The sequence below is a fragment of the Leuciscus leuciscus genome, assembly GCF_965113295.1.
Source record: "Leuciscus leuciscus genome assembly, chromosome: 4".
Classification (NCBI taxonomy): Eukaryota; Metazoa; Chordata; class Actinopteri; order Cypriniformes; family Leuciscidae; genus Leuciscus; species Leuciscus leuciscus.
Window position 1 is genome coordinate 46,860,980 of NC_138728.1, and position 18,427 is coordinate 46,879,406.

Below are 18,427 nucleotides of genomic sequence, written 5' to 3' on the forward strand. Positions count from 1 at the left end.
GTTGTTTAGTTCATTTGAGACATGTTGTCCATTACTGTCCTTGTACTCTCTGTAAGCACGCAATACGACTCAGGGACAGTCGATTCGAAAATGCTCTCAACTTCAGTTTCCCTGAATAATGGTCCAGTGTTGTGAGGCCTGTATTGGGGGAAGAGCACTTTCAGTTCATCAGTCATCTTGCTGTATCTGGCTGTTTCTTCTGGTCCTCTTCCACATAAGCAATAGACATTCCTCCATATTCCTCGCAATGGCCTTGAAAAACTCACGCCTTGTCCACACGGACACGGGTATTTTTATAACCGTGACTTTTTTTATGCGGTTTGGCCATTCGTCCACACGGAAACGCAGTATCAGGTCACTGAAACCGAACATTTTTGAAAACCCCTGCAAGGGTGAGGATTTTCAGAAACGCCGGTTGCAGTGTTGTCGTGTAGACAGTAAAACCGGGGTTTTTGCTTCTGATTCAGGCTTCTGATTGGCCAACGTGGCTTTGCGATCGCCGCCTGCTGGTGTGGCATGCTCTTGACAGCGCGTGATAGCGTGTTTTTTGCGTTTTCATGTAGGCGGAGATTTCTTTTAAACCGAGCATGTGTGGACGGGATTTTTTTTTAAAACGCAGGAGGAAAAACTCTGGTTATAAAAATACCCATGTCCGTGTGGACTAGGCCTCAGATTCCTTGAAAAACAAGATTCTTTATTCTTTATTATCACTATACAAAGGTTGCCCCGCCCCTTTTCAGCGCTGCGCTCGTTGTCTTTTGACTTCCGGTCTGTATTTTCACAGCGATCTTGCGTATTTATGAATGAACAGCTCGTTTTAAAATCTTCCCGGTCTACTGACATTTGTTAAGACATTCAATTCAATTCAATTTTATTTGTATAGCGCTTTTCACAATACATATTGTCTCAAAGCAGCTTTACAGAAAGTGCATTTCAGAAATGTACATAGAAAAATACAGTTAGTTAATCATGTATTAATTTAGGGCATAACATATCGCCGGCGTGGAGTCGTCTCCTCACGGGCGTGGAGTCGTCTTCCTCACGGGCGTGGAGTCGTCTCCTCACGGGCGTGGAGTCGTCTTCGTCTCCTCACGGGCGTGGAGTCGTCTTCGTCTCCTCACGGGCGTGGAGTCGTCTCCTCACGGGGCGTGGAGTCGTCTTCCTCACGGGCGTGGAGTCGTCTTCCTCACGGGGCGTGGAGTCGTCTTCCTCACGGGCGTGGAGTCGTCTTCCTCACGGGCGTGGAGTCGTCTTCCTCACGGGCGTGGAGTCGTCTCCTCACGGGCGTGGAGTCGTCTTCCTCACGGGCGTGGAGTCGTCTCTTTGTGATGTAGTCATACAAATAATTAACCATTTGCATAACTTTAACACAAGTTTTTTTTTCTCAAATAATAAAAGCCAACAGAGCTTTTGACAAAAAGTGAGCTAATATCACAAACTACATAATATAATATATGGTTTTAACCTAGCCGTTTTTAGTTTTTTTTATCTATGTTGATTTTATGAAAAGTGAACAGCATGAGCTGTTTTATGAGAATCAGTTTAAATGCTGCAATGAATGATCCACATTACAAAATGGAAATGCATAATGTTTATGCTTATTGTTGGCAAAACACAATCACATATTCGAAACGTAAATGGCCTTGAATGAGAAATGATTTAAGGATTATTTTGCATAGGTGTTACATTACAATCAAATGCCAATGCAATACTTATGTGTCCAGAGACAAATGAGCAATTTATATGAGCATCAAAGATTGGTTTCAGCAACTTGTTTTTGGACTAATCTGTCCATTTAATGGTTCAATTGTTCAATTGTTCACTCATGAAGACAGTCACTTGTCGCCACCTACTGGCTTAATGATACATGTTGTGCAAACACTCCCAATGCTGATACTGGTGAAATATAACATATTTGAGGACCATATACAAATATTCATTTTTATACAATACTACTATTATGGCATTATAATTAATAGTGTTGTTAAATTGAGCTTATATTTTCTACTGTAATTAGCAAGTAACATTTATGTGTTAAATAGGAATACATTGTAATAATGTTAATCTCATGGGCACAGTATGCAACACCTGCTCTTCCTCTCTCATCTCCATCACATTCTCTCTTTCTTCTTCTCGCATTCTCCTAATCTTTACCTGTATATCTTATCTTCCCAAAGCTGAGCTTTGATTGATACAGTCTTTGCAAACGGCCCCTAAAGCAGCTTTAAAATAAAAATGCACATTTTTTGAATTGCCTGAAAAACCACTTTATGTGAGCGTCAAAACTTTTTTTGTGATAAATGGGAGTTCTTGCAAAATTGACGTGTTTCCACTGGGTGTATTTTCAATTCAGAATTTGAAAGGTAATGGAAACACTAGTGTTGCGTGAGGTATCAGCAGCTGCTTCACTGAAGTGCTTATGGAGAGCAGGGTAATGTTTCCATACAGTTTACAGTTCTGAAGCTTGACACGTCCCACCGAGGGTCTAGAATTCTCCCAATTTTGTGCAGCTGAATGCCTAGACTTTCTGCACATTCTTTCAGTTCCATTCTAGTTTTGTTAGATGTGTTGTAGAGCGAGTGAAGTTTGTCCATGTGGAATTTGAAATGATCAATTGCTCCATTTGCTTTGAGCGTGTGACTTACAGCAAGCTCAAGTATATGAGCCATACAGTGCCAACCGGTGACACCAGGGAACAAAGCCTCGATCTTAACAACTTTTACATCCAAACATCACAGACGCTCCATCGGCCGTTTGGAGAGAAATTCCCTCGTAAAGTTGTGTCTCTCTAGACTCGACAGTAGGCTCTGAACAATTTCCCTCGCCACTCAAATCATCCAGCTCCATCTAGATCCACAAATGTATCGGCAGGAATGTCCATGTCTTGTAACTGCAGTCTCATGTAAATGATATGGGCGCTTTTCTTGCTTAAATTTGTTGCCTCGTCAATAATAAGGCTAATTTTGGGGGCACCTTCAGATGAGATGTGTTCCTGAATACTGGCGCACGTTACATTAGAATGTAAGATATACGCCCCATACATTGATGCCATTTAACTCTTGTCAATCTATTTAATGCTTAAATCCATGGGCAGGTCTATTGCGTTTTGCCTCTTTGTAGGCTGTTCTTAATACTCCAGCAGTAGTTTCAATCTGTTCAGCCTGTGCATTAACAACACTCTGTATAATTGTATTCTGACTGGCTCTTTGCAAAATGATCTCTGCTGCCATATGTGATTTAGTACGACGGTGCTCAAACACTGTGACCAAATATCACCCGATATATATCGTACAGACGAAATAAAAAGTCTATCGTTTCATATTATACTCTATCGTTTATTTTGTGGTGTAACAAAATACATTGTTTACGGCAAAACTTTTTCATCATTTGGATGACTGCAATCTTACACGGCACCATGGGGATGCAGGCAGAAACGTGAATAACAACATATGGCGAGTGAAGGAGAGACAGAACCGGTAGAAGGACCAGCCAGGACAAATCGAAGAGCTTGTTCCTAAACGAGGGGGGACCTCTGAGGCATGGACAAGACATGGTTTAGTTATGAAAAGTCTGAAACGGACCAAAAAACTACTTTGAAAATTATGTCGGAGTCGCCCGGTTCCCACAACAGGCTCCAACACCACTAACTTTACTTGCATTATCGACTTAAAACATCATCCTTCACACAGGCTATAACAGCACAGTGGGGCGGTGGTCATGTTGCACGGCACAGATTGTACTACAGACTAATTGAGCAGTGTAACTTTCTATATGTTTGGTTGACTGTATTTTATTTTGATAATGAACAGGCTGCGATGTTAGCAATGCTAAAATATGTTGCGCACGTGTACATGGTCTTTGAGGCACCCTTTGATTTCACAGCTGTAAGTCTTTGTTTAAAAATATATTATAACTAGATAATAGATAAACAAATAGATAAACTAGATATAATATCTATTAAATTGATCTATTAACACTTTTTCCCCCCTTATGCAAGTCTGGTTTTCCCCTTATTCGAAAATGGTGGTGCCACCTAAGGAACATGACACTGAAATCGGCGACAAACATAATTTTAAAACATTAATTTACATGCATCCTGATCAAAACACAATGTATTGTTGAGGACACTTCCAATCTCCCCAGCCACAACAGATGGAAATTAGCTAGCAGCTAAATGTGGTGCAAACCATCTCTTCTCTTGTGAGAATAATTTCTTTTAAATGACTTACATATTTCATCCCTTTTTTGTACTCTTCTCTCATGAAGGAAGCACAGATAGTAAAAGACCTCTGGACTGCAGTTGGATGGTTGAGGGAAAACTGCCACTCTTTCAGAGGTTTTGTGTAAGAGCCGTGGTATCTGAAGTTAAGCATCATTTTCTGTTACGTCAATTTTTTATATACATGTAACTACACTTTTATGAATCCAGTAAAATGTATTTTGTTAATACACAACAGGTACACCAGCAATATACAGTATTTATGAAAAGTATTCACCATTCATATTTGAAACCTGATTATTTTCAGGGGGCTGAAGAATGCTTTTTTTCAGGCACGGTAAATGGCTAATGCTGTTTTCTCTCTCTCTCTCTCAAAAGAATGTTCTGTGTTGTGCAATATTTTGATGGCAAGAAGTTTGTGTTTGTGGTGCCTCAATCATGGTACAATGACGGTATTACTTTCTAGCCAAATTACACAAGCGATGAGAGGATCAACAAAGCTGTGAAGTTCGCCGAGGTGCCGGGCCACAACTGGTCAAAGCATCCTGTCAGACTATTGAAGACATATGGTGATTCATTTTTGAATCACCTAGTTGTAATTATTACTTTGTACTGTGTCTCCCAAAAGCCAGCAGTAACTATTTTGTTAATATCTCGAGTAAAGATTAATGCCGGTGATTTACCTATGTAAATGTTTTTTTAGGTGACTTCCTGTCAGCCTGGCAAGGGATGATACTGTCACTGACGTGACACATCGGAGCTAGACTCCGATGATGAAAATGTTGAAGTTGGTCAAGGCAAAAGAACATCTAAACCTATGCAAGTGAGAATCATGTTTATGATATTTGTCAGGTTTAAATGGATATAATACAAGGATACAAGGATTTTATTTGTCACGTACATAGAAATAGTAATGTAAGACGTACTGAATTTGCATTTGAATGTTCAACTATACTGTACATGGGTCGAAAGAAAGAAGGATCAGGAAAGTAATTTAATAAATAGCAAAAGAGGGGAGTATAAGTGCAAAGTGTCCACAGTGTTAGTGTTTGAAAGTGCAAGTGCCAAGTGATGTGATTTATGTAGTTCCCTTTCGAGGGAACTCGCGCTGCGTCGATGACGCATTGGGAGCGCCTTCGCGTGATTACGTCTGAAGCACATATGTCAACTAGTCCAATGGAAAGAATGATCGTCATGGGAGGGTGACGTCATGACCAGGAAAGGATAAAAGCACACCCAGTGCAACCGGCCTTAACTTTTGTGCCTCAGCAAAGCGCTCTGTGTCAAAACTGTCTGTTACTATTTATTGTTTGTCTGTCACATCATCATTATGGCAAAACAGTTATTCAAGTCGTGTGTTCCTCCCTGCCCTCGTTTCCTTACGGGTGGGGATACACACAAACTTTGTGTAATCTGTTTGGGAGTGGAGCATGCTATGTCAGCTGACTGCCAGCATTGTGACTATTTGATGAAAGTGGCCAGGCTCGCGAACCTCATGGTGCCGGACCTGCTGCTGCCGAGGCAGCACGGAGAATGCATTCCTGGGGTTCGCAAATGGATCTCTCAGCGGGGTTGGAGACGGGCTCTGCCTTATCTTTTCCCTTACCCGGAGGATCCAGTGCTCTCTTGCCAGTGTCGGAAGCCTGCCCTGCGGCTTCTTCTGCCCGGGGGAAAGAGCCCAATGCTTCGGTGCTCTAGCTCTGAGGAGGTAGATGTATTGAGCATTAGAGAAAGTGACACAAACACACAGGAAGAAGATTCACCATCTAATTCCCCAGCATATAAGGAGCTTGTGGATGTGATAACTCGTGCTGTAGATAAATAAAAAAGATAAATAAAAAATTTAGTGGCCAGCCGAAAGAAAAGGTGCTCATCCCAAAAGCAAGTTAGAAGAGCGCTTTTTATCTTCCAATTTATCGTCTCCATCACGGGGCCTTCCATTTTTTCCTGATCAACATAGTGAGCTATGTAGATCGTGGAATAGACATTATTCTTCCCGTCTCTTCAGTTCCCAGGTGCATACATATTCAGATATAAGGGGACTGAAGGAACATGGTTGTGGGTCGATGCCCCGGTCTGAACAGACGCTCGCGAGCTATTTGTCTCGGTTCAGCATCGTCCTTGTAGGCTCCCGTGTTGCCCACTAAATCATTAAAGACCACATCTAATTTAGTGGGCAAAGCTTATACGGCAGCAGGTCAAGCTGGAGCCTGTCTTCACACTATGGCAGTGCTTCACGCCTATCAGGCAGACCTGTAGGGGGATCTGGACAAAAGTGAGGGTGTGGGTCCCGACGAAATTCGAGAGCTTCGTCAGGCCACAGATCCATCTCTCAGGGCTACGAAGGAGACCGCTCATGGTATTGGGCGGTCTATGGCAGCCCTCATAGCTACTGAGAGGCACCTCTGACTGAATTTAGCAGAGATAAAAGAGAAAGATCAGGCTTTTCTGTCAGATGCTCCTATATCTCCTTCTGGTCTCTTTGGCGATTCAGTGAATTCAGTTGTCGAGAGATTTCAAGAAACCAAAAAACAATCAGAGGCTTTTAAGAAATTTCTCCCTCGTCGGGTCCAGCCCCCGGGGATGCTGGGCGTGAGCATCCCCAGACGAGCTCCTCATATCGCACACAACAGAAAGAGAGTGTCGCGTCTCGTGCCCCTCATAATAAGTCATGTGTCCCATTTTACTTTTCAGCGCTACAACTGACCACCCCAAAAGGCTCAGCGTACCAGACCTACTCAGAATGAGGCAACGGTTCGGAGGCAGAGACCTAGCTTCAGAGAGCCCGTAGGTGGACAAAGACCAGGTCCTCGAACGCATTACTGTTAACTAATGAAGCTGAGTCTCTAGCATAAGGAAAAAAGCTGAAACAGCCAGGAACACCTCACGGCGCTACACCGGTGAATCAACATAATTCCAGATACCATCAACCACAACAGTAAACAGGGACTCTACTCGGAAGGCCCGTAGGCGGCCCGAGACTGAATCATGTGTAAAAGTAAGTGCAGTTACCTGTTTCCCTCATTTCAGAGGATCTCAAAAAAGCGTGAGATGCCCAACCGATACCAAATCACCATAATGAGGGCTGGTGATACAGACGTGACTGTTGGTGTCAGGCTCCTGGGTTGCACACCTACAGCTCACCTCTGCTAATGCTCAGGGATAAAGAAATTTGCTCTTTCTTTGAAAGTGTAGGTACCGCTGGCCCCGCTTTTATGGGGAGCCAGCGGCGGAACAGACCTACACAAACAAAGACTCCCCCCGATCCTCCAATGAGGGGAGGGAGTGAACCGATACCATCTCCATGAACAAAATCCCATCCCTGGGCGGCCCACCTCACTAGCGCTTGCACTTGTGCTTACCACCTGCATCTGGATCCACGCTGAGCCCCGGGTGAAGGCTGCCGCATGTGCTCAGTGGGAGAAGAGGCAGACACAGGGGGACGCCCTCGGTGACGGGCAGGCGGAGGATCTACCCCCGACGGCCGGGTGGAGCAGCAGGCCGTCGGGGAAGGATGTGCCGGATGGCCTCCGTCTGCTTCTGTACAGTGGAGAACTGTTGGGCGAAGTTCTCCACCACGTCGCCGAATAACCCAACCTGGGAAATGGGGGAGTCCAGGAACCGAACCTTGTCCGCTTCCCTCATATCCGCTAGGTTGAGCCAGAGATGGCGCTCCTGGACCACCAAGGTGGACATCGCGCGAGCTGCAACCTTTGTACCCCGGAGGGCCAAATCAGTTGCAGTGCAGAGCTCACCCATGAGCTCACGATCTGCACTACTCTCGTGCATGTCCATGAGTGCCTGGGCCTGGTGGACCTGAAGCAACGCCATGGCATGCAGCGAAGATGCGGCCTGCCCACAGGCCTTGTAAGCTCTGCCCGCCAAAGCAGATGAGAACTTACAGGCCTTAGAGGGGAGACGAGGGTCTCCGTTCCAGGAGGTAGCGGTCGCTGGACACAGTTGCATCGCAACAGACACTGGGGGGGATCGCCTCGTAACCCTTATCCGCACCTCCATCGAAGGTAGTGAGGGAGGAGGAGCTACCAAGCCTGTTTCTGGCAGAGAAAGGTGCCTTCCATGACCTAGTGAGCTCCTCATGCACTTCAGGAAAGAAAGGTACAGGAGTGGCGGGCTGAGAACCAGACTGGCCCGCTCCAAGAAACCAATCATCCAACCGGGAAGGTGGAGTATTCCACATGAGCCCGACCGCCTCGGCGGCCTTCTTGAGCATAGCCGTCATCTCAGGATCCAACATCGGCGTCGCCACCCTCCCGGAGGAGGGCAAAGGCACCGAGTCTTCCTCCGTCAAATCAAGCTCCCCCTCGGATGCTGCGATGGACATCCCATCGTCCGGAGTTGCCCCAAAAGAAATGTCCGGTTGGTCCATCACAGAGGGACCGGCGCATTCCTGCTGAGCTTCCCCCGGCTGCGATACCTGAGAAACGGGAGGGATCCACGGGGCCATGCCGGGCGGATTACCCCTCACCGTAACTCTCAGATCACCCGTACCCTGTGGCATTCCAGGTTTCCCCTGGGAGGTTAACCCATGGGGGTGCTCTAGAACGGGGCAAAGGCACGGGGACTACACTTCCGCGTTTAACGGAAGCGAGTCTCGATCTTAGCACCGAGATGATCATATCCCCACAATGAGGACATGAATCATCCACAAGAGCCGTTTCAGCATGTTGAATGCCCAGGCACGTGACGCAGCTCTCGTGGCCGTCAGAGGATGACAGAGACCGACCGCACCCAGAAACGCATGGATGAAATGGCATCTTGAAAAAGACACACAAATCACAACCGTGTTTGCTCTTTTAGAAATGGAACCCGTCACAAGTGCCGGAGCACACAGGGGAACAACCACGGCAACACTTGATAGTGAAGCACTCACTACTTCCACCCTCAACCGCGTCAACAAAACACTCGGAAACAGTTGAAGAGAGCTTCCGTAGCTCGCGACCACCACTGCAACTGCTGTAAACACCGACACCAGGAGAGTCTTCCAGAAGAACACCGGCACACTCGTTGTATAGTTGCTCGATCAGAGACCATCAGAATGAACCAATCAGCTCCGAAAGCGAAAGACAACTGGTAGGTGCATCCACTTCCGTGTTTATACCCGCAGGGTAAGGCGGGGCGTTGATTACGCACCTGCCAAAGCTTGTTGGCTTGATTTTAAGAGTAATCAGAGTGATCTGGCTCACTAAGCTTTATCCCATACAGTCGGTATACGATCGACTAAGTCGAACGTTACCCGACTGAAAGGGAACTCAGAAACATTAAAACCAATGTTATGTAGTATTTTCTGTGTTGTCTGCTTTTACTACAAATAAAATTCATATCATGTCTCTAAATTTGGTGTTGTTTTTGTAGCTGCTGACCCCCACATGCTGACACTAATGGAGACCATGAAACAACAGATGAACCAGCTTACAATGAATATGAGCGTGATCATGGCCAGAATGGCAGCCGCTGAGCCTGTTGTGGAGATGCCGGAGGAGATCTCCTTGCCCCTAACCTCCCTCGAGGAGGTTGATCACTTTGAAGGGTGGTTGAAAAACCCAGGCAACACAGCCAAAAAACAGCACTAAGTAATAATGCTTATATAACATCTAAGTCCAATAACACTTGGTATTCACGATATTCATGCTGCATACTATATAGGCTATTGTTATTATTATTTTATGCAGCACTACACGTGGTCTATATGCCAACAAGGCACAACAAACCTGGTGTTCATCATTTATATATATATATTTATATATATATATATATATATATATATTTATTTATATATATATATATATATATATACACACACATATATATATATATATATATATACATACACACACATATATATATATATATATATATATATATATATATATATATATATATGTGTGTGTGTGTGTGTGTGTGTGTTTGTTTTGTAAATTTTAAATCAATTCAATCAATTTTAACCAGAAAAATCTAAAATGTATTCCCAAAATTGTGCAGCCCTATACTTTCTCTTGATATCAGCATGTTCACATGTTTTTATTTTTTTACAGGGACCAGATATTTTCCCAAATTGCCGAAGTGCACCGGCTTGTATTTGAGACAGGCGTCTATATGAGACGGGCCTTTAATTTAGTGTTGAGATGAGCATGACAGTAGGAGGTTACCATATCTGTGTTTGTGTTTAACAAATCAGTTAATGTCAGAATTAGCCTACTATATTTCCATATGTCTAAAGGTGGTCGCACACCAGACGAGAAGCGCAGCGCCACGTCTTTAAAATTCGAACCCATTATTCTCTATGAGTGTACATTTTCTCAAATCGTCGTTAATGTATATACTGACTTCACCCTGTGCTGCAATATACATTCAGTTTTACATTCATTAACAGAAATCAGCTGCTTGAATGAAAATTGCAGATGTTATCGGATTTTCAGGTGATATTCTCAATTCATTCAGTTAACGGACGCTCTGAGGTAAAGTGAATTCAGACTGCAGACTAAGCAACGATTGTATTTAATTGTACAGTACAATCATAACATAGTACAGACTAGGGGTGTCCCTGACTATGGATTTTCATAGTCGAATCAGAATCGTCAAGTATGGCCTATAGTCGACTAATAGTCTAATCATGTGTATGGGGGCGGGGCTTTAACAATTCAAAGCCGTGATGTACAGAAAATCACACAAAGATATAGAAGAAAATGTATAAAAACATTTTGGATCAATAAAACTAAGAAATAACATAAATAACTCCAGAAAGGCCACACTGCAGACAGGATTTACATTTCACATGCAAATCAAATTAAATCGGCTAAATTACCTGTGCGAGCAGGCTCTAAGTACAGCACAACATCGATGCATCATGCGCCGAAAAAATAAACAATTAATTTACTAAATTAAATTAGAACAGAATATACCTTTCCAATAAATAAAAATACAAAACGAAATAAATGAGAATAAGTCACAAGATGAGGAGCAAATGTGTGCAAAATGCCTAAAGTGCAGGGGAACATATATTCAAAACACAAGCCACAAATAGTTAGATTAGATAACCCTGACAGATCAATAAATCAAATAAAATTTAAGAAATTATTAAAATAACGATAGTAGCCAGAATTTTCAACTTTGTCTTTTTAACTGCAGAAACAACAATAAATGCTAAACTGGAGTGGCAGTCTTTTTAGCTAAAAATGTTCACAGCATCCAAAACTCAAATTAGAACCGGCTGAAAAGTTTTGAAATCACTTGTACCCCTACCTGATCGAGAGAACAAATCAGTCGTTCACTCTGTCTGTGTCCGTTGGAGTCTTTTCAAATTGTGCGCGCGGATAAAATACATTCTAAAACACTTAACGTGAAAAACGTTTAACGACTTAATCTCCTAAAATAGTTCAATTAAAATATGAAAACGCATTGCGTTCATATTCTGGGTTCATCTGCTTATCTCCACATAGTATGGTTTCTTAATAAAGTGTGCACTGTGTACATGTTAAGCCACATTAAAGTGCCTTTTAAGCTTTTTAAATGCTTTTTTCACGTTAAGCATTTTAGAATGTCCAGTGGAAAACCAACTTGTTAACGTTGGCCGGCAGAAGTGCGATCATGGTTTTCCTGATGCTAAATCCAGCCTTGGAGAATATCCTTTCTAATGGTGTACATCCACACTTTAGATTTTCTTATTTCAGACATTGTTAAAGATTTAAATCCTTGCCGCCAAGACGATCCTCTGTCGGTCACGGATTGAAAGTGAAACTTAAATCTGTCACGGGGTGTTTGGATTTATTCACGCACGTTAAAAAATATTTATTAAAAGCTTCTTTCTTTGCACATTTTTATATACAGCATTATCATAATAGGCTGAATATTAACGTATTGACAGAAAACCGGTAGTTCTATGTGAAATTAGACATTGCGCGAAAGTGGCATGATCCTCGTTTCATAACACCTCTGCGAAGATTCGACCGTGAGATCGATAGTCGAATCAGGCTTCTCCTATCGAAGCATCGAATCTTCGACTATTCGGGGTCACCCCTAGTACAGACATGATCTTAATTCCATAATATCCTTAAACATAACTATATTGCTGGCCATAAACTGACAAAGTGCGCGTCCGGTGTGCGATACCTCGCGTTGTCATAGACACGGCGTGGCACTGCACTTCTCGTACGGTGTGCGACCCCCTTTAGATTATTGGCAGCATAAAAAAATTAAACAATTTGACAGCCATGGTCTGAACAATACAAGTTACGGGTAATATCAATCGAGCCTATGAACTAGTTGCCAGAAACACATCAACAAGAAAGAATGAAGGCTACCCTGTAAAACAACTGCAATCATGTGATACAAAAGGACCCTATTCATCACTATCATCATCACCGCGATCCTCAACTACAAGTCCATTGGTGAATTCCTCCTCCTCATCGCTCTCCTCCACTTCTCCCTCTCCGGTCTCCGCTAACTCTGCCTGCCTTGCTTGCGCTAACAGTTCCCGCCCAGAGGCGCAGGGCTCTCTTGCGTGTGCAATCTGCTCCATAGAACTGGCTTAAACAGACGATCTGACAGGTTTTAGAAGATTAAATACAACCCGAAACTAAAAAACAGACCTGTAGCCACACCAGGCGTGTAAAAGAGACAGGCGTCTATTTGGGACTCGGCTATTAATTGAAGTTTTACGGTATTTGATTTTACTGTAGTCTTTTTACAGTAAAAACTTTATAAACTATCCAAAACTAGGGGATAGTTCACCTAAATGAAAATTCTGTCATCATTTACTTACTCTCAAGTTGTTTTAAACCTGACGTGTATGTTGAACATAAAAGTTATTTTTAAGGATGTGGGTAACCAAACATTTGCTGGTCCCCATTGACTTACATAATTATTTTTTTTCCTACTATGGAAGTCATTGGGGACCAGCATCTGTTTGGTTACCCACATTCTTCAAAATGTCTTCTTTTGAGTTCAGCACAAGAAAGAAATTAATACAGGCATGGAACAACATGTAAATCAAGAAAACATTTTTGAGGGGTGAACTATATCCGTCTAAGGACAAGCGGCAGCATGTTTACTAGTAAGTGCTGTCACGTTAAGACCTGCACGCATCTAGATGCAGACACACATCCGATTTTCTCACAACTGTTTTCGTTAATTTTAGACATAACCACTGTTTTTATGTAAACCTTGTGTGTATTTGGCAGTATTAGCACAATCAGATGCGAAAGATAAAGTCCAGCAATCAGGCGCTGTTTGACAGTGTACTCAGAAAAAGTGCATCATGTCAGAACAGAACGTCAATGAAATGTCTAACCAGCAAAACTTTAAAGCACGAAAAAATAATGAACTTTTGTGATGTGTCCTTTGAGTTTAACTCTACCGCTGCGTTAACATGTGGGGCCCTATTTTAACGATCTGAAACGCAAGTATCAAGCGCGAAACGCAAGTAACTTTGTGGGCGGATCTCGGACACTGTTGCTATTATACCGGCGGGATAAATGACTCTTGCGCCCGACGCAAATCTAAAATGGTTGGTCTGAAGTAGCTTCATTATTCATAGGTGTGGTTTGGGCATAACGTGAAATAAACCAATCAGAGCGACATCTCATTAAGAGCAGGCACGCTTGTTCCATGGCAGATCACTATTATAACGGCGGATTTGCCAGGAGCGGTTCACAGCCGAGGAGACCGACGTTCTCGTCAGGGCCGTAAAACACAGAGAAGTTACATTGGGGATGGGAGAAACCCACCCAAATTAGCTTCGGTTAAACAGGCGTATAATAATTTGGGTAAATGTGTAAGCTAGATTTATGCCTATTTTTTCACATCTTCATGGACACCACAATGATTTCCCTTGTGTGTTAATATTTTTCCTTGTAATAATATATGGTTTTCTAAAAAGAGAACTGCTGCATCTGTGTGTTGATGAGATAAGCAAAGTGTCTGCGCGTTGTGCACACGCTACATTGATTATGGCCAAGCATGCGCCCTTAAAATAGCATATGAATAACATGCGCAACGCGCCACTGACTTTAGACTAGGTTTTTCCTGGTCAGTGGCGGAATTGTTTTCTAAACCTGCAAAATAGCACCAGGGAACGTTTGCGCCGGAACACACCTCCTCTTTTCGCTGAACCGCCCCCGGGAGCGCAAGTTCATTCCCTAATTTACCGACGTGCGTCTGTGGAGGGAAAAGGCCGCTGTGCGCGGGTACAAAATAGTAATGATACATGTGTCGGTGTACAAAGTCAATTGCGCTGGGTGCAAGATAGGGCCCGTGATGTGAATGTACGATGAGTTGTACAGTATTTGGACGGAGGCGCCAGAACTTAACTGTATCGCACGCGTGTTACAGTGATAAATGTATTCATTGCACAGACCAATTTTTCCGTAGCACATGCGACATATATGTTGCACTGTACAGCCAGTATTTGGATGTGGTAAGTAATTAATTTGTTATTGTTGCAAAGGTGCTAGCAGTAGCCACCGCTGGTAGGTAGTGAGTAGCGCTGACATGGCTACGATTTTGCAGCTAACACACAATGGACACGATATTCAGCAGTTTTGGTGAATAATAAGCAAAGATCACTGATTCAGCCTTAAAGCCTATGTTCACATTAGTTGTGGATGTTTAAAGGGGTCATATAATGCCATTTTTGTACAAGCTAATATGATTCTTTAGGGTCTAAATTAAAAGTCTGTAATATACTTTAATTAAAAATTCTCATTAGTATTGTAAGAAAACACTCATTTTACCTGGTCAAAAACAGCTCTGTTTTCAGCACGCCATTTAAGTGCATGTGTCTTTAAATGATAATGAGCTTTGCTCACCCCGCCCCTCTGTTCTGTGCGTACACCGTTTGTAACACAACACCACAATAACCATAACGCATTGTTCATTATAAACGTGGGATTATGAATTATATTGAGAACGTCGTACATAGAAAACATGCCGTAATGTACCGAGTGTAAGCAGCCACATTCATCTTGAAGCGTGCAGCAAGCGATTTGCAAAGATTAATATCAATATTAATATAAAGGTTAATAAAACGTTACACTCACTTCTTCTTCTGGAGGTGCAGCAGGAACACGAATAGTTGGTACCAATCCTTTTTTCAGGAGCAGCTTCTTAGCAAAACCAGCTTTATAACGTTACTGACCTCGTTTGTAAAGCAGTCTGGTGTGTGAAATGATTCGTGCAAACATTGCTGTTGATCGTGGGGAATATTCCCTTCGAAAACAAACTCATCCTCTGCGTCTTTATTGGTTCAGATTTAGGAACATAAAAATTATGCTGTGGTCCTTATTACACCCAAGAACAGAACACCATTCTGCTCATAGACAGTGCTCCAGCGTATCAACAATGACGTCACAAAATCGAACGGCTTGATTTGAGATGGGGGAAAACATATAAGAAGTTTTAAAAAAAACACTGGATGGATTTTTACCATTTTATGATGGTTGTGTACACACATTTCAGTAGAATCAACTTGTAAAAGTGCATGTACCATTTTATGACCCCTTTAAAAGAACCTACACTACCAGCTAACCGTAGCCTAGGCTATACTACCCAGCTTGTCTGACACATCTCAGGTTCTCAGAATGTCAGTGTAAACGTTTGTAAACTTTTATGACATCAACACCAGTTTACTTAATGCACTTACCAAGAATAACAAAGAAGGTGCTGCCTGCTGTGTTCCACTCTTATGCCTGTCAGATAGAGTTGCGGGTTTATGCGGGGAAAAAAGCGTTCCGTTAGTTGTGGCGCATCCGGTCTGCGCGGATCCAACCCACACCTGCCGGGCGGACTCAATTCAGTTGTGGCGCGTCTGGTCTGCGCAGCTGCCCCGCACCCAAAGTTGGTGCAGATCTGCATAGTGAGTGTGACTGTTGCGTGAATCTGCTGATTCAAAAACGGATCTGGCACAGATGTAAATGCTGTCTGGGATGGAAGGACTGTAACGGAAGTAACGCACTGCTTCACCTTCCAACTCTGGGTTGTTCATTCCCATCACACTCACTTGGTGAGACCAAAAACACCAACTCCAGGCCTTGACTGATTCCGGCACGGCCGGGAACTTCATGGATATTTCCTTGGCCAAAAGTCTCCAAATCCCTACTAATTCCCTTCCTGCCTTCCTTACTGTGACAGCCTTGGATGGAAGACTGTTGGCTCCTGGGAAAATATCCCACCTCACGTCTCTTCTTTCTCTCTGCACTTACCAGCACCAGGACAGAATGTGCTTTCACCTAATACAGTCTACAGAGTTGCCAGTTATCCTCGATCACCCCTGGCTCCTCCAGTATAATACACACTTTTGACTGGTCCATTGGCATAGTCCTCAGTTTGGCTTCCACCTGTCAGACTACGTGCTTGGCCCAGAACTCCCCTGATCCAGTACTCGAGTCCCAAGAACCCCTAGATCGGCCTCAAGTCTCTAATCAATACCACCACCTCAAGGCCATGTTCAGAAAAAAGAAGGCCTGTAAACATTAATCATCAGAACATCTCTTCTCCTGTCTCTTAAAATGTCTGGCTTTGGTGATTAAAGCACATTGAATGTATCCATAACGGAAATAAGTGAGTCGTATTATTTCAAAACGGAAGTACATCACGAGGCTCAGTGCAAGTAGTCCATTATGCAGTAGATCTAATGCTTGACATATTAAAGGGAGAAGGACAGTCAGAAAATGTATTGCATTTTGAAGATCTGTCAGACAGAAGAATTGTGTCCTTGTAGACTGCGAATAGAATTTACTCATTCAACTACGGTTATGTTGAATGTAAAAACTGACCAGCAATAGTTATCTTTAAACAAGCTGGGAATGGGTTGAGTCTCAATGCCATTTAGACATTTTGCCTCATTAGAAACCTCACATTTTTTGAAGATCTGGTTGAAGTAGGAAATGAACACTGGAGCTTATTGCTGCTTTTACGGCAGATATTAAATATTGTGTTTTCTCCAGTCATTTCAGATGACAAGATGGTTATCTAAAGCAGGGATGGGCAACTGTCCTGCATAGTTTAGCTCCAACCCTAATCATACACACCTGAACCAGCTAATCAAATGTTACTAGAAAGCTTGTGGTTTGATCAGGGTTGGAGCTAAACTCTGCAGGAACGAAGTTACCCATCCCTGATCCAAAGCATTTGATTTGTGAACACTACACACTGTTTAAAGAACTTTACAGAAGAAATCTCATTCCTAAGTATCACTTCATGACTTGTCTTCCCAGATGCATCAGGAAGATAAGTCCACTGGTTCAGTTCATGTCTGTGGGAAGCATTATGAGGCAAGTAATTAAATAATATATATTTTCAAAAAGTAAGCAGGATTAGACATTGCATATGTGATCGCAGATGTGAAATATTGAGCAGATTGTGCGACAAATACTTGTGCAACGGGGTTAAGCTGCAATAACTAATTACTTTTAATTAGTCATGGCTGGGCAGTCATGGCCTAGTGGTTAGGGAGTTGAACTGGTAACCCAAAGGTTGCTGGTTCGATTCCAGAACCGGTGGGAAATGACTGAGGTGCCCTTGAGCAAGGCACCTAACCCCTAATCGCTCCCCGGGCGCCACACAAAGGCTGCCCGCTGCTCTGGGTGTGTGTATCCACGTTTGCAGTGTGTGTGTGTGTGTGTGTGTGTGTGTGTGTGTGTGTGTGTGTGTGTGTGTGTGTGTGTGTTAACTACTCACTACTCTGCTCCTAATGTGTGTGAATTAACTTGGATGGGTTAAATGCAGAGGTCAAATTCCAAGTATGGGTTACCATACTTGGCCATCACTTTCACTTTCGTCTAATTAATAGGCTAGAAACACCTAGGATCAGCAATGAGACTGCTAGCTGGAACCTGCTTCTAGATATCACCACCAGTGGCCATATTTAAGTCCTGATTGACAATTTATGCATTCTCTCACTGAATGAAATAATGACTATTGCACTGCATTATTTGATTGCATTTTAAAGTGTATATAATTTTATGTATAATCTGTCATTTACATTGTATCATTTCCAGGGTTGGTTACAGACATTTGGTCTCTATATCTTTGACTTTAAATACAAACTTCTTTGCTTTTACTTCAGTATTTTGCTAGTCAGCTCCCGATACAATGCCATTCTCTGTACGCGCAAATTCAAAGTGTCTGTAGTCGCGATGACTGCGCTCGCACTGTTTTAAACTAATAATAAACCGGCAACAGATTCTGATCGAC